The 22,842-nt window shown below is 40.8% G+C and overlaps 1 pseudogene; it reads left to right on the top strand.

Moving 5' to 3' along the window:
- Positions 1-22,842, top strand: part of LOC111960328 (phospholipid-transporting ATPase ABCA1-like) — a 232,665-nt pseudogene that overhangs the window by 114,342 nt on the left and 95,481 nt on the right.

Here is a 22,842-nt window from a genome sequence, read left to right as displayed (position 1 = left end):
TAGTTTTCATATATTGCTTCAAGCCAATTCTAGCCTTTGAGGCAACCATGTGCTCATCTATATATAGATTTTGAGCAGGCTGGAAGTAAGTTTTGCATTTCTCCACCATGTCATGATGAAGGGGCTTGACTCTTGCAAGGTGATCCTACCCTGCAGTTCCCTTATTCTGGTCATTCTCCTGATACGTTTGTGTGTCACTCATGTGAAGAGTACGGTTGATGGCCAAGAATCAGTTTTCACTGATGATGGAGGTGGGGAGCTAGAACCGATAGAGTGGGGACTTGCTCCAGTTGTCAACTAGTCTTGATACCTTTACCAGTCCCATGAAAATCACCAAGGAAATGTAGTTGAGCATGCCACCCATGGTGACAGGTTTCCAGGACAGCTTCCTTCCCCCTGCAGCTTCTTGTCCCCCATACTTGTTGGTATTACTAATTAGTGTTCCCAGTACAGAGGTGGTAAAGTAAAGCTGAAACAGCTGTAAAGGGATGTATGTTTCATCACTAACCAACTGTGGGCACTCGGGTAGTTTGAGTTGAAACTTCAATTGCTCTGGCTCCTGATCATTTTCGAGGACCGTAAGCCACCTGTCCTCAGTTTCATCTCCCTCTGTTTTGCTGCTTCCACTGCCTCTCCCTCTTCTCTGTTGAGACCTAGATCTCCTCCCTGCCCCACACCTCCAGATGAACTTGTAGAGAGGGGAGTGGTGTCAGGGCCTGCAGTGGGGGTGGTTGAAGAGGAGTGGGATCTTTGCGGAGTAGTGGATGCATATTGAAACTGCAGTGGAGGTGGTTGAAGAGGAGTGGGGTCTTTGTCGAGTGGTGGATGTCGAACCATCAGACAGGGTGATTGTCATAGCAGTGGGGAGTGAAGACCTTGACCGGCGGGGGCGCTTGCTGGGGAGGGGTGGCTCCCAAACATCATCATCAAAACCCTCTGCATCCTCCACTCTGTGGTGAATCAAATAAAGGGATATATTGTTGTAAGACACACAGAATTACAGTTGACTAAATTGACAAAATAGCATTACTGTAAAGAAAAAACACCAAGCATACACTTTATCTTTACAGTGACTCGCACAGAATGTGTGAAGGACACACACAATGAAAACAGTAATACCTTGGAGACAAAGGCAGAGGTGAGAACCACAAATAAACAATGGCCATGAGAGTTTAGTGGCCTCTCCAAAGGTACAAGGATGAAACATAGAAAAGCAAACAGTGAATTAATATGAAACATAGACAATAACTACTTATAATTCTAACATTAACATTGACATGTTTTGTTACATAGGCCTATGTTAACTAAATCCAAAGCATAAAAAGCAGACAACTCATAAAAAAATGAAATACATAATCGTAAATTAGCTATTTAAAGTCATGAAACTAATTTACTTACAAATCTAAAAGTGGATCCTTCTAGAAAGCAATCTTCATCTGCCGAGTCGAAATCCTCGTTGTCCAAATCGTTCCCCTGATCCGAGTCCGACTCCAGTATTTTATTCAAAGCTTCTGTGTCGGTATACTTATTCATAGCTGCTTTCTTTTTAGGTTCTTGTTCGATATTCTTAGTTTGGACCTTTTCCCCCCCTTGAGCAGCCATATTTTATGCTAAAACGATGGAATTAAAGTGATGAAATCTGTTTACAATGTAATGTAATGTAGCGTGCTCAGTGCGTCTCGTCTCTGAGCCAGGTAGCAATAGTTAGCATTACGCATAAAAGGTTCTAGGCCTTGGTTTGTCCCACCCAGGTCAACTGCATATCCCTGGAAAACTTATCTCATTGGCTACAAGACCGTGAAAGTGCCATAGTAGCCAATCCCCTGTGTAATGGATGCCTACAGCGCGTAAGCAGGCAACATCATATTTTTGATGCGCAAAGTTAGTCACTCGGTGGACATTCGATGTTGCCATTAAGTCATACATCATCAGATAACATTGGCAAAAAAACATTGTTCCTTCCAACCGAAGGATTAATTCAGAGTCCCCCTATGTAGCTATAGCTCAAATCAAAGCTTACCTTGTAAGATGTTTGCTGTTTGAAAACGTTGTGTAAAATAAAAATGTTGACTCTCGGGGCTGGTGATCAATAACGGTAGGTCACAGGCAGACAAATTAGATATCCTAATGATCTGTGAAGTCCTGGCTTTTGGTGTGTATCAACGTTTTCAATGTTTATTTCAATTCTGCTTCACAATGCTAACCAGAATGTTTGCTCTTTAGATATCATGATGATGAGGAACTAACTAAATATGGAAATTCCAGTATCTCTTTGGAATGTAGAATTTCAAATCCACTTGCGTATCTCGAATATCTTCCATACTTGTCATGGTGCTGGTTTTTGCAAAACTCAAAAACCCAACTGAATCTCAACTCTGAATATGACCCTTGAGGGGACACCGATTCACCTCACTTTGGAAAAAGTAAAAAAGTTGTAGAACATTTTTGTGTTGGCCTCAATGATTTTAAATGCAGTGTATTGACTTGTATGGTTGAATTTTTGTATTTAATTATTGTCATTTGTCATTATAAAGGACAACAATTATACTGTAAGTTATTTTCAATACATCCATGGCATCCTTCCTGTAATTCCTTTTCAATACAAACCATGTCATCCTTCCTGTTATTCCTTTTCAATATATCCATGTCATCCTTCCTGTAATTCCTTTTCAATATATCCATGTCATCCTTCCTGTAATTCCTTTTCAATATATCATGTCATCCTTCCTGTTATTCCTTTTCAATACATCCAAATCATCCTTCCTGTTCTCTCACCATGTTTCGCTCATAGATGTCAGTAAGGTGGTGTGTCGACATGTTCCCGAGGCGGTGTTCCTCGAGAGCATCGGCCAGGAGATCACCTACATCCTTCCCTACGCGGGGCCAAGGATGGCACCTTTGCCCTCCTCTTCAAAGAGCTGGACCTCAAGATGGCCGACATTGGTGTCACCAACTACGGCATCTCAGATACCACACTAGAGGAGTATGAGGCGGGCGAGACACACACAACACTGCGCTCTCCTGAACTAACCAAATGCTTACTATGCCAAGGGTAGTGTTGGATTATGTAGGTAGGTACATACCACCAAGTGAGTGTTGCTAAACACAACTAATAGTCTCAGATATTTTTGGCAGATGAAGAGGCACGGCAGGCAGTGTGAGTAATTCCTTCTCAACAGACACAACAAGGTTATTCAGGTGGTACCTACTGCACGTATTTACTTAAGGAAGGGGAACGAGATGTCAGTCTGTGATATTTTCAATATTTTGTGTGTGTGTATGGTGTATGTATGTGTGTGTGTATGTGTGTGTGTGTGTGTGTGTGGTGTGTGTGTGTGTGTGTGTGTGTGTGTGTGTGTGTGTGTGTGTGTGTGTGTGTGTGTGTGTGTTGTGTGTGGTGTGTGTGTGTGTGTGTGTGTGTGTGTGTGTGTGTGTGTTGTTGTGTGTGTTGTGTGTGTGTGTATGGTGTATATGTGTGTGTATGTGTGTGTGTGTATGGTTGTATATGTGTGTGTATGTGTATGGTGTATGTGATGTGTGTATGGTGTGTTATGTGTGTATGTGTTGTGTATGGTGTATGTGTGTGTATGGTGTATGTGTGTGTGGTATGGTGTATGTGTGTGTGTGTGATGTGGTGTATGTGTGTGTGTGTGTATGGTGTGTGGTGTGTGTATGGTGTATGTGTGTGTGTTATGGTGTATGTTGTGTGTGTGTATTGGTTGGTGGTTGTGTATGGTGTATGTGTGTACTGGTATGGTGTATGTGTGTGTATGGTGTATGGTGTATGTGTGTGTATGGTGTATGTGTGTGTAATACAGGAGGAGGGAAGGAAGACTATTTATCAGTGTAATGAAGATAGTCCTTGTTTTTGTAATTACAGGAGCGTTGTCGATCATTTGTTTAAGACACACATAGAGGTCACTTCAATGATGAAAAATTATGATAAAAAAAGCAATTTCTTATCATGGTAATTATGCCGCGTTCCATCTCACAGATTTTCCTCAAAGTGGCAGAGGACACAGGTGTTGATGCGGAAATACCAGGTAAAATGGCGGTTGACTGTAATTTGGGGGGTTAAAATGTAACAATTTAGTAAAATAGTTTAATCGTGGACTGATTATATGAAGTACCGACACAACCACTAGAACACACACATCATTGAGTCTTGTCTGGCTTTGATTTTCAATGATTCTCTGTACTACATTGATTGAAGTAGTGTTGATTGATTATGCACTCATTTAGTATAACTCAACAGCATTTTCCTTGTTGGATCAATTACCAAAGGACTTTGCTTTTCAACCTACAGCCAACCTTCGCTTTTTATCTTACAATTACTTAAAACCCCCTGGTCTTTTAGGGTTTTCTGTTTTTACATAGAGTAGTGTGTAGTGATGGGCACTGATATGCAATGTCGATACGATATCAGTTTTGTATTGGTTTTATTAAAAAAGCATTGCAACTGTGTGAATGTTCTTGCTGATCGCCCATTGGGCCAGGTGTGAATCTTCTGGGAGCCTTAACCTACCCAACTAATTGGAATGCAATGTGAAGCCCATCCACCGTGATGTCCCAAGAAGAATAAACCGATATGACGATATACCTTGATCATATCGATATCAATATCATATCAAATTATTAATATTAGTGCCCACAGCTAGTAATAATACATCGTATAGGCCACAATACAGGTTGCTGCACTTTCTGTATGGTATTCATAACTGTAAAGGGATTAAGCCAAAACAACTAATCTTAAGTGTATTCTTTCAGCTATCAATGCAGCTTTGGTAAGAGACGAGACAAGAAGTTCAAGGGAATCCAAGAGGCAACGGCAAAGCCTCACCAAAGTCGGGAACCCTTCAGACGAAATGCCTGGGAAAAGTGGTATGCCATTAACTTTTGAGTGTTATCGTCCCAAAAAATATTCTGAACTAGAGAAGGGATGTTTAAGTGTAATGTGTGGTCATGATCCATGTTCTTTATCTCCTCCCTCTCTATTGTTACTATATCCAGCTGAAGACAAGAGGAAAGTGACGTTTACTAGCAGAGTGGAGGGTACGTATACCGTCAATCCCTTGTCGTCTTGCAGCAGCACACACATTCATGTCAAAAAAAGCCTCATTATTTGCTGCTCTCTGACAATTAACTCTGGAGAAGATGCAAAAGGTCAGTCATTGTGACAATTCGTGCTCCTTTCTCTCCTTGAGATAGCTGATTTGTCATACAGGTGGCTTTTCCACACTAGCGGCCATTTTGGAAAGCCAAATGGTCCTACAGCCCTTTGAATTAATATTCCTCACAGGAGGTTTTCATTTTCCACAATACAATAGTATCAGAACATGTCTCCCGTCTTGCAATTTCTCCCTGAGCAAGACCATTTATGAAACAAATTCAATATCACACACCAGTTTACCATTTGAATACGCTTTGTGTCAAAAATATTTTGGTTGGACTTTTGAGACTGATAAGAGGTTGCTTTTTTTTGTGGGGATTGTTTTACTCTTTTGGGTGGAGACTGATAACTGTTTTTTTTATTCCTTTTTACGCTATGGGAGAAGCTAAATAATTTGTATTCACTTCCTACAAACCCAAGAGCCTAACAGATTGTCAGATGGTTATCAAATCACTTCATACAATCCTATTCTACAGAAAGCGCACTGTAGTAATGCAGACATTTTGTATGCCTTCCATTTTAGATGTGGAGAGAGTGGCCAATGTGAATGGGAAGGGCTCCAGTGTGATCACGGGATGGGAACTGATCCGGAGACAGTTCCTGGCCCTCTTCATCAAACGCTTTCACCACGCACGCAGGAGCCGCAAAGGCCTCATTGCTCAGGTAATGACCACACATAACCCCCATAGTTCTCTATGCCCTGTTATAAACTGGGTGGTTAGAGCCCTGAATGCTGATTGGCTGACAGCCGTGGTACCCGTATACCACGGGTATGACAAAACATTTATTTTTACTGCTGTTTTTACTTTGGTAACCAGTTAATAATAGAAATAAGGCATCTCTGGGGATTGCAGTATATGGCCAATATACCACGGCTAAGGGCTGTGTCCAGGCACTCTACGGTGCGTCGTGCGTTAGAACAGTCCTTAGCCGTGGGATATTGGCCATATACCTCACCCCCTCATGCATTATTGCTTAATTATACCATTTAGTGTTGTACTGTCATGAAAAAATAATTTACATTGTAAAAAATAGGTTGCACTGTGGGAGGGAAGTAGTTTTATAAATGGATGTGATAATACTTCCAACCAATGAATCTGTGGAGGGGAAATGAAATGAGCTAATGAGAGAACTTGTTTTAGGGGACAACACACATTTGAATGCTCAGTCCCTATATATATATATATATCTGTGTTTGCAACACACCTAGAATGCATGATCAGTTTCTTAAGGGCAGTGGAAATTTGATCTCATCTGAAGAATTTTGGCTGTCTCTAGCTGTTGCCAAGGAGACGGAGGTCGTCACAACGTTAAGAGATGCTCTGTAATGTAAACACACACACACACAACACACACCCACACACCACACACACACACACACACACACACACACACACACACACACACACACACACACACACACACCAGCCACCAGCTCTGTGAACTTTGTCTCCCCACCACAACGGTTTCCACTTTAAATTCATAGGAACCTGAAAGTCAGAGACGTGTCTGATTTGTTTCTAGTTTTTTTCCCTAATTTGCGAGTATGCTAATAATGTGGTTTAATGAGTTATGTATCAGATAAGATTATCATAACAATTAGCTCGCTGACAGGTTGCTATTAGCCTATTAAGTGCGTGTCTCTATCGTTTTGTGGGTCATTTTAATTTCCAGTCAGAACCAATACACGGTTATCTATTTACATGACACCTTCAATTTCTCTTTCATCAGAGATGATACACAATTGTTGACTTACAACCTGAGAATGTGTTATTCTTTTCTCATTTATTTTGAGCTCTGCTCCCTTATTAATCACAAAGATGAAAATCTATATTCCTAACACGTGTATAGACGAGATGTAACCCCATCAGCGATGAATGATACCACGACATTGAATTAATTACACTCCAAAGGCATCGTAATCATAAAGTGCACCACTCCGCTCCTTCCATTTGCCCATGTGTAAACCTACCACCTGCCGCGTTATAGAACACACTTCCTCCTGTATCTCCGCAATACTGATCCCACCATTAGTCACTGTCAATCCCGGACGTCGCTCTGTTGCGTTAGCGAGGGGAGGTGTGTGGACGTGTGTGTGTGGAGTGTTAGTGATTCCCAAAATGCACCCTATTCCCGATATATTGCCATACGTTTCATTTTGGGCTCTAGTGGAAAAAGTAGTGCCCTACGGAATATTGGGATGCAGACTGTTTCAGGGCTACTCTCCTCCCTCGTTCCTCCTCTCTTCTTCCCCATTCATGTCACTTGCAGGACTGACAAAGGGCCTGACTGTCATGTAAACACCTCCCCATTGTCAGTTGATTGTGAAGAGCATCTCTTCAAGCAGAGCCGGTGGGGAATTCAGAAGAGATGATGGTGTGAGACTCAAAGGGAAGTGATTTATGGGGACGAAAGTTAGGGGATGGACGCTTATGGATGTGGTGGGGAGGCGAGCTCATTGGTTGTGTCGTGTGAGCGAAGTTGACTGAATCGGAGCTCGGCGTGCGTACATGGGATTGATTGCGATGCCTTTTGGGAAAGGGGATTTCAGAGCTACTTGTGTGAGGAAGCATCGTGTTTGATTCAAAATGGAAGTCCTCTGCTTCCACAGCAGATGACCCTCCCGCCAATGGAAGCACGGAGGGGGTGGGGGGTTTGCGAATCAGGCCCCTCATAAGAATTAAACTATTTTGTTGCTGTGCACACCCAAGAGACTTTGGCCGTTCCCAAGAGTGAATGTGTAATTTGAACACAGCCGATAGTTTGCGGCAAGGTGAAGTGATATCTAGTGACACTTTTGTGTGTTATGCCAAACAATTGGTATTAACATTGCACTTGAAGAACAATTATCATAAAAAATAAGAAACATTGAATGCGGGAAACCAGACCCATGACTCAGCATATGTTGTAATTTTAAGCTCGTATTACTTCGACAGTTCATTGAAAAGTGAATTATGTCATGTCAATGTCGGGGCATCATACTCACAGGGAAATGAAAATGACAGTCTTGTTTTTGTAGACTCCTACGACATTGACCTTCCAGTCTCTTTGTTCTACCGTTTCTCTATTATCCTGTGGTTTACTCGTCAGTTAATTGATGGTCTGAGCTGCTCTTTGACTTCTCAGATATGTAACCAAGGGCAACAAAGTTACACCCTTAAGCTTGGCCCCTGAAGTAGCTTTCTGTGGTGTTCTGAAATGTTCCATCAATTGCCTATTTCTTCTTATTAGTCATCAAATTAGCCTGTGTATTGCAGTGAGTCTCTGTTATTAGCACTTGTGAATTAGTCTAATTTATTATTGCGAGTCATTGTTATTTCCTGTCAATTAGCCTTTAATGGCCAACATCGTACAGTATATACTGTAGCATCGCCTTGACAACCCAGGTCAGATACATAATGTGGAGAGTGTAATATATATTACTTATGTTGTTCTACATTGATTCCACACCGGTCTGGATTGAGACCATTATCAAAATCCCTCTTGATGGAATAGAATTAAATAGAACACTATTAGTATATCATATACTGTACAGTACCAGTCAAAAGTTTGGACACACCTACTCATTCATTTCTATATTTTTACTATTTTCTACATTGTATAATGATTTATTTTTATTTATTTTTATTTTACCGTTATTTTAGCAGGTAAGTTGACTGAGAACACGTTCTCATTTGCAGCAACGACCTGGGGAATAGTTACAGGGGAGAGGTAGTGAAAACAGCAAAACTATGAAAAAACACATATGTAGTTACCAAAAATGTGTTTAGAAAATCAAAATATATTTGATATTTGATATTCTTCAAAGTAGCCACCCTTTGCCTTGATGACAGCTTTGCACACTCTTGGCATTCTCCCAACCAGCTTCATGAGGTAGTCACCTAGAATGCATTTCAATTAACGGTTAAAAAAAAAGTGGATTTATTTTCCTTCTTAATGCGTTTGAGCCAATCAGTGGTCTTGTGACAAGGTAGGGGTGGTATACAGAAGATAGCCCTATTTGGAAGAAGACCAAATACATATTATGGCACGAACAGCTCAAATAAGGAAAATGAAACGACAGTCCATCATTACTTTAAGACATGAAGGTCAGTCAATCTGGAACATTTCAAGAACTTTGAAAGTTTCTTCAAGTGCAGTCACAAAAACCATCGAGTGCTATGATGAAACTGGATCTCATGAGGACCGCCACAGGAAAGGAAGACCCAGAGTTATCTGCTGCAGAGGTTCAGTTCATTAGAGTTAACTGCACCTCAGAAATTGCAGCGCAAATAAATGCTTCACAGAGTTCAAGTGATTTATTTAGAATTCAAGGCACACTTAACCAGCATGGCTACCACAGCATTCTGCAGTGATACGCCATCCCACCTGGTTTACGCTTAGTGGGACTATCATTTGTTTTTCAACTGGACAATGACCAAACACACTTACAGGCTGTGTAAGGGTTATTTGACCAAGAGGGAGAGTGATGGAGTGCTGCATCAGATGACCTGGCCTCCACAATCACCCAACAACCCAATTGAGATGGTTTGGGATAAGTTGGACCGCAAAGTGAAGGAAAAGCAGCCAACAAGTGCTCAGCATATGTGGGAACTCCTTCAAAACTGTTAGAAAATAATTCGTCATGAAGGTGGTTGAGAGAATGCCAAGAGTGTGCAAAGCTGTCATCAAGGCAAAGGGTGGCTACTTTGAAGAATCTCAAATCTCAAATATATTTTATTTTGTTTAATACTTTTTTGGTTACTACATAATTCCATATGTGTTATTTCATAGTTTTGATGTATTCACTATTATTCTACAATGTAGAAAATAGTAAAAATAAAGAAAAACCCTTGAATGAGTAGGTGTGTCCAAACTTTTGACTAGTACTGTATCTCTTTGGTTGATGGTCTGTTTTACATGTAGGCTGGTGTACATATTAGGACGTATATGCCACATCAGACGAGTAGCACGTAGCATGTTGGATGCATTTTCTGTTGGATGTCTGATGCAGTATGTATGTCCTAATATGTACACTGTACATTACCTATGCATTCGCAAGCTAGTTGATTCACAAAAACAAATATATTATGCCAACAAGCCAGTCTGCCCTCAAATGAAATGCCATTTTACAGTGAATCACAAAACACAATATTTGTGTTTTGGTGTTTGTATTGTACCCATTTAGAAAGATGATATTCGTTGTTTCACCAAATTTGAGTATGTGCTGCTAAACTCAGTCTATAGAGTGCATTGACATTGTGAACGTAATGACTTTCTCTATTGTTTGCGGGGTGTTTGCAGAAGAACTACTACAAGCTGCCACACACAAAAACAGTCAGAGTGTGTGTTCTGTTGTCCTCCATCTTACGTATTGTCTCATTAAGCCGCTTTTCAGTAAACGCGGACTATTCCTTTTCCGGTGCCTGCATTTACATAGAACTCTGCGGTAAATATAGCATTTTTCAAATGTATTGTACTGTTTGAATGGGCTCCGGCAATTGCAGCATGCAATTAATCAAGTTGAGCAAACATCTCTCTTCGGTGGAGTACCTAGCGGTACAAGTGATTAAAGAGATATTGTGCATTCTGTCTTTGACTTTTTGTCAGCTCCAAGAACGGAAATGAAAAGGGAACATTTCCAAGAGGGAGAGAAAGGGAGGAAATTGTGGCAGTGAGCTTCGATGGTGGAAAAGAGAATAAAGCAAAGTGGGTGACGATTGATGATGTTTGAAAGTGTTTAATAAAACTCCTTACACATGCATGGCAGCCAAAACAAGTTCACGGTGAGCATAATAATTGACACGGGTACAAAAGGGTTTGGTCTCATGTCTTATTGCTTGCATCACTATCATTGTGGAGTGTAACAGAGATTGGGTGGGGGTGGGGGCTGGGGCTGATGATGTAACTACTGTAGCAGTAGATGTTATGAATTACCCATCCATCTCTTCCACAACTATGCAAGCAGGCACACACAGGCACTGGCACGGACGCACACGCCACACGCACACACACACAAATGCAAGCACGATTAATAGATTTGTGGCAATGATACAGTGCATTCGGAAAGTATTCAGACCCCTTTCCTTTTTTTGTTACGTTACAGCTTTATTCTAAAATGGATTAAAAAAAAACAAATGTAACATAACAAAATGTGGAAAAAGTCAAGGGGTCTGAAAACTTTCCGAATGCACTGTACTTAATTTGAATGATGCTTATTCAGTGCAGTGCAGTACACATTTCCAATCTGAGTGAAAGCACATGACAAGTGAAAAGACAAATTATCACTCCCAGCATTTACTAATTGGATTGTGCAATAACACTTTGATGCTGCCTGAGGGAGCCTCGGTCGTACACATGAAACTACATCCCTCTTCTAGTTCTATGGGGAAAATGCTCTGTTCATTTGGTTGGCTGGTGAAAGTGGTGCCGTAACACAAACTATTATTTTAGATATCACACTATTAGATTAGATTAACTTAATAACAAAGCATACTGTACTATAACAGTACTCTGTATGCAAGACTTGCATGTAGCGTCTGTCACATGATGACATGAATGACAGACCAGCCATGACACAGTCCTAACATGGAAAATATCCAACTTTTGTTAGTATCATTACAGAGTTATGTGGACAGTCCGTTATTGTCATGAACTGATATGACAAGCATTGTGTCAGCCTTGTCTTGTGACAGTGTCACAACAGTGTATTGAAAGGATAGGATACCTAAAATAGGCCATGCTGATATCATTCTGATATCATATCTATGTCACACAGGTGATTCTGCCTGCTGTCTTCGTCTGCCTGTCTCTCATCTTCTCCGTCATCGTCCCACCTTTTGCGGAGTACCCCAACCTGGAGTTGCAGCCTTGGATGTATGGACTGCCCCAAACGACATTCTACAGGTGAGCCACTGAAACGCCATGCTCTCAGACAATAAAATGACACCTCTCAGTGCAGGTGTACATGTTGATGTTTGTATTGAATATGTAAAACGTAGCGAACGCAGCGGGGTAACCTGACCGGGACAGGTATAAAATCATTCTTAAAGGATGTAAAGTAGTTCTACTGTATTGTTATGAACAATGAGCATACTGTTGTGTATGCATGTGAATGCAGAAACCACATACTGTAGCTGATACTGCGGATCGCTTCTAGTTCCAATGTCTGGAGGGACTAATTGTTTTGATTACTTTCCCCTAAATCAGGCACTCCATTAATTCCAGGTCTGGTCTCTAAGTGTGTACGCTTCAGCCAACTCTTCTGACTATCGCCGTCATATCAACCCCATACTGTATGTCATCATGACATTGATTGTCAGAGAAGTTGTCTGAAGCACATAAAGGTCTAGGACCAGGCTAGCCCTTTCCTTCCATGTTTGAGTCTGCAATGGCATACTAAATAATTAATCTTACAGTGTGCCCCAAATAGCACCCTATTCACAATATAAGGCACTACTTTCTTTTATTTATTTATTTTACCAGAAAAGGCCCTGGTCTAAAGTAGTGCACTCCATAGGGAATAGGGTGCCATACGGGATATACACACTTTCTTTCTAACCTCAAATCAAATCACAATTTATTTGTCACATGCTTCGTAAACAAACAGTGAAATGCTTACTTACTGGTCCTTCCCAACAATGCAGAGAGAAAAATATAGAAAATAATAACATGAGGAATAAATACACAATGAGGAACGATAACTTGACTATATCCACGGGGTACCAGTACCGAGTCAATGTGCAGAGGTACGAGGTAATTGAGGTATTACAGCACATACAGTACCAGTCTAAAGTTTGGACACACCTACTCATTCAAGGGTTTGTCTTTATTTGTTCTATTTTCTACATTGTAGAATAATAGTGAAGACATCAAAACTATGAAATAGCACATATGGAATCATGTAGTAACCAAAAAAGTGTGAAACAAATAAAAAATGTTTTATATTTGAGATTCTTCAAAGTAGCCACCCTTTGTCTTGATGACAGTTTTGCACACTCTTGGCATTCTCTCAACCAGCTTCATGAGGTAGTCACCTGGAATGCATTTCAATTAACAAGTGTGCCTTGATAAAAGTAGATTTCTGTCATTTCTTTCATTCTTAATGCGTTTGAGCCAATCGGTTGTGTTCTGCGAAGATAGAGGTGGTATACAGAAGATAGCCCTATTTGCTAAAAGACTAAGTCCATATTATGGCAAGAACAGTTCAAATAAGCAAAGAGAAACAACAGTCCATTACTTAAAGACATGAAGTTCAGTCAATACGGAATATTTCAAGAACTTTGAAAGTTTCTTCAAGTGCAGTCGCAAAAACCATTAAGCTCTATGATGAAACTGGCTATCATGAGGACCACCATAGGAAAGGAAGACCCAGAATTACCTCTGCTGCCGAGGATAAGTTCATTAGAGTTACCAGCCTCAGAAATTGCAGCCCAAATAAATGCTTCACTGAGTTCAAGTAACAGACACATCTCAGCATCAACTGTTCCTAGGAGACTGTGTGAAACAGACCTTCATGGTTGAATTGTTGGTTCCAACTGCCGTGTCTTTGTGTGACGCAGAGTAGGTGAATGGATGATCTCCACATGTGTGGTTCCCACCATGAAGCATGGAGGAGGAGGTGTGATGGTGTGGGGATGCTTTGCTGATGACACTGTGATTTATTTAGAATTCAAGCCACTCTTAAACAGCATGGCTACCACATTATTCTGCAGCGATACGCCAGTGGGACAATCTTTTGTTTTTCTACAGGACAATGACCCAACACACCTCCAGGCTGTGTAAGGCCTATTTGACCAAGAAGGTGATGGAGTGCTTCATCGGATGACCTGCCCTCCACAATCACCTGACCTTAACCCAATTGAGATGGTTTGGGATGAGTTTGACTGCAGAATGAAAAAAAGCTGCCAATAAGTGCTCAGTATATGTGGGAACTCCTTCAAGACTGTTGGAAAAGCATTCCAGGTGAAGCTGGTTGAGAGAATGCCAAGAGTGTGCTAAGCTGTCATCAAGGCAAAGAGTGGCTACTTTGAAGAATCTCAAATATAAAATATATTTTGATTTGTTTAACACTTTTTTGTGTTGATTCCATATGTGCTATTTCATAGTTTTGGTGTCTTCACTATTATTCTACAACGTAGAAAATAGTAAAAAGGAAGAAAAACCCTTGAATGAGTAGGTACAGTATAGGTTGGGATAAAGTAACTCGGCAACAGGATAGATAATAAACAGTAGCAGCAGCGTATGTGACGAGTCAAAAGAGTTGTGCAAATAGGATAAACGCAGATAGTCCGGGTAGCTACTTGGTTAATTGTTTAGTAGTCTTATGGTTTGGGGGTAGAAGCTTTTCAGGGTCCTGTTGGTTCCAGACTTGGTGCATCGGTACCGCTTACCGTGCAGTAGTGGAGAGAACAGTTTATTACTTGGGTGGCTAGAGTCTTTGACAATTTTTAGGGCCAGCCTCTTATACCGTATAGAGGTCCTGGATGGCTGGGTGCTCAGCCCCAGTGATGTACTGCGCTGTACGCATTACCCTCTGTAGCTCCTTGTGGTCGGTTGCCAAGCAGTTGCCATATCAAGCGGGGATGCAACCAGTCAAGATGATCTCTTTCAACGTCATCAAGACAAAGCTGATCATGGACTACAGGAAGCGGAGGGCCGAGCACACCACCATCTACATTGCCGGGGCTGTAGTGGGTCGAGATCTACAAGCTCCTCTGTGTCCACGCCAAAAAGGAATTCACATGGTCCACACACACAAACACACGACAATGTATCTTCCCCTTCAGGAGGCTGAAAAGATTTGTCATGGGCCCTCAGATCTTCAAAAGGTTCTACAGCTCTTTGTTCAAGTGGCCCAAAATAACACTTACATTTACCGTGCCCATATTAGGATAGCCTCAATCTCAGCAGGATTTTATTTTCTCCTGGGGTTGAGGCTGTCCTATTATGGACAGCATAAACATTCTATACATAACATATCGGCAAGCCTGTTTTTAGACTTACAGTAACACAGATATCTTCTGTGAAAGTTCACCATCTGTACATTTTCTTTGAGAATTTCTTGTTCTGCGTTTTGGGGTTTGCTTTCGAAATACATCCAGAAAAACGTCGAAATAATGTGAAAAACATGTTGAATATTTCATAGAGTTGCCGATACTCTGCTAATGTATCCAACCGCTGCAGTAACAATGAATCTTATTGGATTCCCTGCTTCCGCTCATTGATATTCTATTGAGGTTTGCTTATTTTATCCAGGGGAGATCATTGCATTGTAATAGATTGATCCTGTTGGACAGTTTAAAGGCCAAATGCAGCCGTTTTTATAGCAATATCAAATCATTTCTGGGTAACAATTAAGTACGTTGCTGTAATAGTGTTCCATTAAAATGGGCAAAAATAGCTTTTTATCTTCAAGGAAGAATTTTTCTAGGAGTGTCTGGGAGTGGTCTGAGTGGGGAGGGGAAAACTGAAAACTAGCTGTTATTAGCAGAGAGGTTTGGTACTCTCTTTTGTTATTGGTCTATAAACCAATTAACCACATGGTGATGTCAAAATGAACAGCCGAAACACGCCTCCATGCAAATCTGCTGATTAGATTGTACTTTCAACCAGCAAATATCAGGAATAACACTGATCAAACTTGTTCACACTTTTACAATATTAGTTTCATCAGCTGTTTTACAACATGATACAAAAGAATATGGGAAAAACAGATTTTTGACTGCACTGGGCTTTTAAACAGACAATATCAGGCTCTAGCATGTTGCTATGGAAATCACAGGTAGAGCTTCACCTTCTTAGTCAAAGTTAGACTAAAGGCAGTGGGTTTTAACTGCAATTGTTATGCCACATTAAATATGCAGAACTCATCAGAACGACCAGAATCTAGCCTGGTTATGTGTCACATCATTAGCAAGCTGAAGTTCTTTCTCTTCTCTGACATTCTCTGTGGTCAATTACTGCATATTGTCTTCTCCCCTGAATAATTTTAAGATACTTCCCATTGTGAAGTCTTAAGCTGGAAAGCCATACCAGGCTGAGACAGAGAAGGTATGCATAATTCATACAAGCTCAATTAGTCAATGTCAACCAAACGTGCCTGGGAAATGTGGCAAAAAATACAGATTCAAATGCAGGTTAAAAAAGATTGTTTTAAAAAGAAGTTGTCCTGATACTAAATTCATATCACAGTATGGTCGTACATTGATGACACCATTAGATTCAAACACAATTGTCCCACGGACAAAATTGTCTTAGGACTTCATTCCTATAACATGTAATATCCGTACAATGCTGTCTCAGATATTAGGGGAGTTGAAAGGAGGGGGCTGCATGTTTAATCAGACTACTCTCTGCTCTGTTACTCTGTGATGTTTCACAAAGTTCATCCACCTGACTGATTTTCCTTTACCGGGAGAGTGGAGGCTATGATGATCAAAACCATCCTTTCCACCAAAGCATTCTTATGAGAAAGTAACCATTTTTATTTTACACTCAAGGAAACGCATCATATTTCCTTCCGGGAACATTAAGCCTATTTTATTTCCCAAATTAGTATTTCAACACTCAGATCTGCATTGTTTGTTGTAATCTCATTGCATCTAAATAGACTATTACCTCTCGGATTTTCCCTTTCTGTAGATATACCTAAGATTCAACCTAAGATTAGTTCCAGTGCGTCTCTGCTCGTTTTGATCCCCCAATAGTCTTGTTACTTTGAATAAGAGTGCTTCCCAAATGGCATCCTATTCCCTTTATAGTGCACTGCTTTTTACCAGTGCACTGCTTTTTACACTATATCGGGAATAGGGTGCCATTTGGGAAGCAGACCCAGCTATTGTTAATGTTAAAACAGATGGCTGAGCCAAATCCATTTTTACAATCAGCCACTTCGATTGGACTCCTCGCTTATGGTGGCGGAAATTATAGGTTGACCTTCATGAGAGATAAATGAGCCTATGAACATTGTATTAATCCCATTGGCCAGCAGTGACTACAGCTGGACCCTAGCCATGATCTTTATAAAACGCTGTTTTCGCAGCGCCAAGGTACACTCAAGACAAAGAGCAGAGATTGTGTATACATTGATTGTAGAAAGCGGTCTGTTTTTCCTCCAGGCACATATGTACAATAGCGTGTTCTGATGCACACACACACGCACTCTCACACGCAATCATGCGCGTGCGCGCACACACACACACACACACACACACACACACACACACACACACACACACACACACACACACACACACACACACACACACACACACACACACACACACACACAGAGTTTATGTTATGTTGACATGTGCTCTATTCAGTCAGAATGCCAAGAGCTTTTCTCACCCATGCGTGCTCAGTGGTGTGTATTCATTTGGAAATGTAATGTTCTCAACAAAATTCCAGGGCGATACAACGATTCTTCATTCATCCTTTATTAAACTAAATCTGGTTGCATGTTAGCTGGGCATCATGCACTACTTTAAATCCAAAATCCCAACAAAAACACTCCTTTTGGTCTCATTTCCTTTTGGCCAATTTCTCTATCTAGAGATGGATACATTATACCCATTCTCTTCATCTTTGTTGATTCCGTGGGCCATGCCCTCAGTGAACTAATCAATGCTATAGCGCGCTTGATCACCCCCGGTTACAGTATCTGGTCCAGTAATTGAAACTCCCAAAGTTCCACCAGGATAAACAGTTGGTCAGGTCATGATCCAAGTGCTTTGAGCCTGAACTTCTGCCTAACATTCAGCTCTTAAAGCCACAATGCTTAATTTGTTTTTCAGTCAATGGCAGCCCCACCACTTGGTTTCATATTAATCTAAGGGATGTGGTTGGAGGAATGTAGAAATTGCAGTTTGCGCCTTTCAAAATGTTCTGTTTCCACATTCTCTGAATATGTGCACAGTCTGTTTGTTATTGTGAGGACTGGGGATGTTTTGTAAATCCAAGATGGTGTGCAATTAAACGATTAGACGATCACCTTGGATGATGTCGATAATTAGCCCTCCTGTAAGGGATAGTGTTGGAGTCTAGCTAACAAGGTCCAATTTCATTACAGCAATGATGGACCGCCAAATAACACGGAGGTTGCTCGGGTGGCGGACTCTTTGGTGAATAATCCTGGGTTTGGGACTCGCTGCATGGCCAACAACCCGATACCGTAAGTATGACCAGCGGCCATTTTAACACACCTGTCCCTCAATCCACAGATTATTACTAAATGTGTTTTGTTTGCAGTGTTTCTCCTGTTTCAAATGTTCTTGCACAGCATGACAATAGCTACATTGTCCAGGAAGTACAAGAGGCTTCTAAACAGCTTCTATCCCTAAGCCATAAGACTCCTGAACATTTGAAAGGATTGGATACCCTCTGATATGCTTGGTGTAAACGTTCCCACATTGTTTTCTTGTCAGTCATTCCTTCAGATCTCCACAAGTGCATTTTGGGTGGGGGCAAAGGGTCGATTTGAAATTGGGCAAACATCTCCCCAATTGGCACATTGTTCACCTCAAACATGTTGTTTTGACCAAATCTAAAGCTGAGACTGGTTGATTTGGAATTGGGTCGACATATGGCCCATTGGCATGTTTTTATAAAAAGGATGATTTGACCGAATCTGAAGTTGAATATCTCATGGAGGATAATTCTTTGAGAGACAAAGTTCAGTTTTATTCTTACAATATCCATGCGGTAAAGTAAATCATTGATTTAATCCAACCATGGAATAAGATTCTTCAAATATTAATTGCATACGACTGAAGGCATTTACAATGTATCGTATAATACATGAATAATCATAATACATTATTGACGGCTTCATTCTAATTTATATACCACCATTTATTTTATATTCATTTGTTCTGGCGTTCCCAGAGGTGAATGGTGTTTGTATTGTGTAGATTTGCCTTGTTTTACGGTTAGGGGTTGAAATAATGTTGACAATAGTAAGTACCCCTGATATCCTGTATCTGCTCTATCTCCTCTCTGTCACGCCTGATCAGGTTCAACATGCTTTATCAAGCTGTTCTGCTTCCCTAATTCTTCAGCTGCTTATTGAAACATGCTACATTACCTCCATGTTTTAGATAAGGAGACTTGTGTGCTGTAGCTGTGTTGATAACATGATTTATTATCTATGTTTAGAAAGAGCTTGACCTAAACAGGTATTATATGAGAATGGCATGTCTTTCTGAGGATAACTGCTGAGAATTCCTCTGCCGAAGTATCCATTTTTCCTATTCGGATGTATTCTTTATTGAATTATGCTGGTTTCTTATGAAGCTTAGCAACTGGATTCTCATGTTTCATCATCATTATCATCGTTGTTTTTCCCCTTTTTCTCCAGAAATCTCCCGTGTGTCCCGAATGATTCTAAGTGGTTCACTCCCAGAGTGGATCCCTCTATCAGCAACATCTTCATCAACGGAAACTGGAGCATGGCCAACCCTTCCCCTAACTGCCAGTGCAGCACTCCTCAAAAGACCACCATGTTGCCAGATTGCCCACCTGGAGCCGGTGGGCTGCCTCCTCCTCAGGTTAGTCCACAATCTGGCAACCCCAGGTCTCCCTGTAACATAACGATTTGCAATAGCAGTACTAGACCTCTGGCCTGAAATGTGTGCTGATCTGGCAACCTGTGTTGGACCTGAAGTCTTGTGTTAGCCCCCCGAACGAATGCCTAGGCTTTAGCTCTGCCAGCTCAAGAGGGCAGGCTTCCAACCTCAGACAAAATTGGTGCAGTGACCCAGGTGCAGTGAGGAGGAGCTCAAAGGGGGGTGAAGTGTAACATAGTTGGTTCAGTATGTTATGTCTCTAGTGTCCTGCAATGGCAATGCAGGGGTTTGAAATTGAAGTTATCTTGCCCTCAGATGTTTCTGTTGTGAAAGCATGTTTCCCAAGGTAACCCTCTTTCTAGGGGTAATACTGATTGAATGCTCTGTCTCCCCATTGTAATATATACACCTTACCAATCAATCAATTTAATCCAACAGGACAATACATTATGATCATTAACCATAGTTATTACGTATATTACAAGGGTCAACAAGAGTATTCATATCCAACACACAATATATGCCCGTATGGGAACATGTATCCAGTGAATTTGGACTTTGCTTTATCACATCAATGTTACTATTGTCTCATGTCTTCCACAATAGCCTTATGGCTGGTCTTAAGACAAAAATGTATGTTGAGATAATGCGTCTCATCACTCTTTTTTTGGCAACCCGTGAACTCTGACCTCTCTTAGACCAACTCTTGGAGACCAGGTACAGGTTAGCACTGAGCTTGCTGATGTCCACCCCCTCCCCTATAACGTCCAAGACCTGAGCTTTGTCTGTCTCCTGGAAATCAATGGCAATGTTTTATAAGCTGTTACTCTATCAACATACATGGCCAAATGCAGGAGGGCCAATGTTCCTGAGCTGACCCCTGGATTCTTAATCCTGGCTGGGATCGATGGGAGGTCCTCATGGTCACCGGGCTTGGGGCTCTTTCCCCCTAGAACCATTACATGGCCTAAATGGATTGCTCCAAACATACACTGTAAAACCGGCTAAGTTCTGGGGAAACTGATTACCTAAAAACAATTAAGTTAAGAAACTTAAATAGCTGAAGTTAGCAGTACCTCCTTCATATGAGTAATACAAATGCTGTTTTTGAGTAAGGTATACTTACATTTTTTATGTAAATCAATTTAGTTATTTAAAATTTCTCTCTACATAAAAAACACTAATTCAATTAAATCAATATGGTGAACACAACAATCTTCCTAAGTCAAAGTCACTTAATGAGTATATAGCTGCAGCCAGTGTCAGTCAGCGAGGGAGAATGTTAATCTCATTTTTATTACAGCACATTGGATGACTGTCATTCATATTCCATTCACAGAGCTCAATGTAACATCAACAGGTTTAGGCTACTACATGATACTCACATTTTTCCGATACCCATCATGAGGTTACTACAACCTAGCCTATGAATTAAAGTTTTCAACATAGGTGCACAGGTCGAGAGAAAAAATTGAGTAATCAAGGTGACAGACAGTGACACATTCGATACTGCCTTGCACACTCTTGCCTGAATCTAGCTGATCTAGCGTGTAATCATTAGTCCAACAGTTGCAAACGAGAGTTTCACTGATCAAATTCAGGTTTGTATATCCCTGCTTTGTTCCGTTTGCTTCCTTTTAAGAAACGTTTTTCAATAGAATCGGTACAATGAATACACACCTGGTCACACGCAAACACAGTTCACTTTCATAGCAGCCCCATACAAACAGCATGATCATTTTGCTCATTGTATAATTCCTCGCATCTACGCACTGTCCTCCTCTCACCTTTTCCTATGCCTCAGTGCACAACACATCAGCTGTCTGTGACCATGCGAAAAAACCTTCCCAAGCCAAACCTTCATATCATAACTGCTACACCCAGCCTACATTGTTGTCACCATATTAACTAACGTTATAGTCAACATAGCTACTATAACTAACACATTAGTAAACCCGCTACAATCATGCAGTCAGCAAGCAGTTTAGCAGTTACACCGGCGGGCAATTTATTAATAAAACCAAAAGCTTACCTTGACTTGGAAGAGTTCCAGAGTTGGATAGTCATAGCCAGCTAGCTAACATAGCATCCCTCTCTGTTTGGGCTGGGTGTTTGAGTAGGCTAAACTAGCTTGCTGCATTCAAGTGAAAGTGGAAAAAAATACAACAAAATATAGCTAGCTCTCTTTCTCTCTCACTCGCTCTTGCTTCTCTTTTAAATTTAAAGAAATGAATTTGTTCAAAACTGTTCAACTATTGTCTTTCTCATTGAGCTAACTACTCACCACATTTTGTGCACTGCAGTGTAGAAAGAGAATTACTAGAATGGACAAAGCTCCTCAGAACATTTAAATTTTACTGGATAGACGGAAGCAGTCATCGTGTGGGTTATCGGTCCACTCAATATGGCCGCCGGTCCACTCAATCACAGAACATTGACTTGAAGGGGAAATGCCGTTCCATGGCTCCAATATCTTGAATGGTAATGAAAAAGCTAGACATTGATGGACAGGTGCATTCTAACTTTTATTGGAAATGGCTTTTGGTGTTTACACAAGGTTTGTTCTCTGCCAGTGCATTATGGGTTATTATTTGAGGTATGTGAGATGAGAGTCTGAGTGTGCCAAGTGATCTTGGAAACATATCTATCATAAAGATGGTAGATTATAGTCCATTACAGGACCAGAGGGAAATGTGTCTGCATACATAATGCTTTTTGTTACATTCTAAGGTGGTTCATGCTTGGCTCATTGACAGTCATTCATGTCTTGACATGAGCTGTTTCTGTTCTGCTGGGTTTCAGGAAACCAAAAAATGTTCTAAGAAAAACATTTCCGCTCCCGCAAAAGGTTTAACTGCAGTGACAAAAAGTTAAAGGGAATGAATGTACTCCTGAATAATGAACTCATGATCTAAATCAATCCCGGTTATATGGCACGCAAAAAAGTTATAATAATGTATAAAGTTTTGGCGCAAATGATCAAAAGCACTGAAAGTCAGTATACAGTACCCCGTGGTTTGATTGACTGATTATTTTCCTTTTTTTCTTGTTGTCTTGGCAACATGTAAATAGAAAGTCAATATCCCACATTTACACACAAAAACTAAAACCAGTCCTTTGAGTCGT

Source organism: Salvelinus sp. IW2-2015, linkage group LG37 (genome assembly GCF_002910315.2).
Source record: "Salvelinus sp. IW2-2015 linkage group LG37, ASM291031v2, whole genome shotgun sequence".
Lineage (NCBI taxonomy): Eukaryota > Metazoa > Chordata > Actinopteri > Salmoniformes > Salmonidae > Salvelinus > Salvelinus sp. IW2-2015.
Note: the sequence above shows the minus strand (reverse complement) of the source record. Positions and strands in the feature narration are given on the sequence as shown.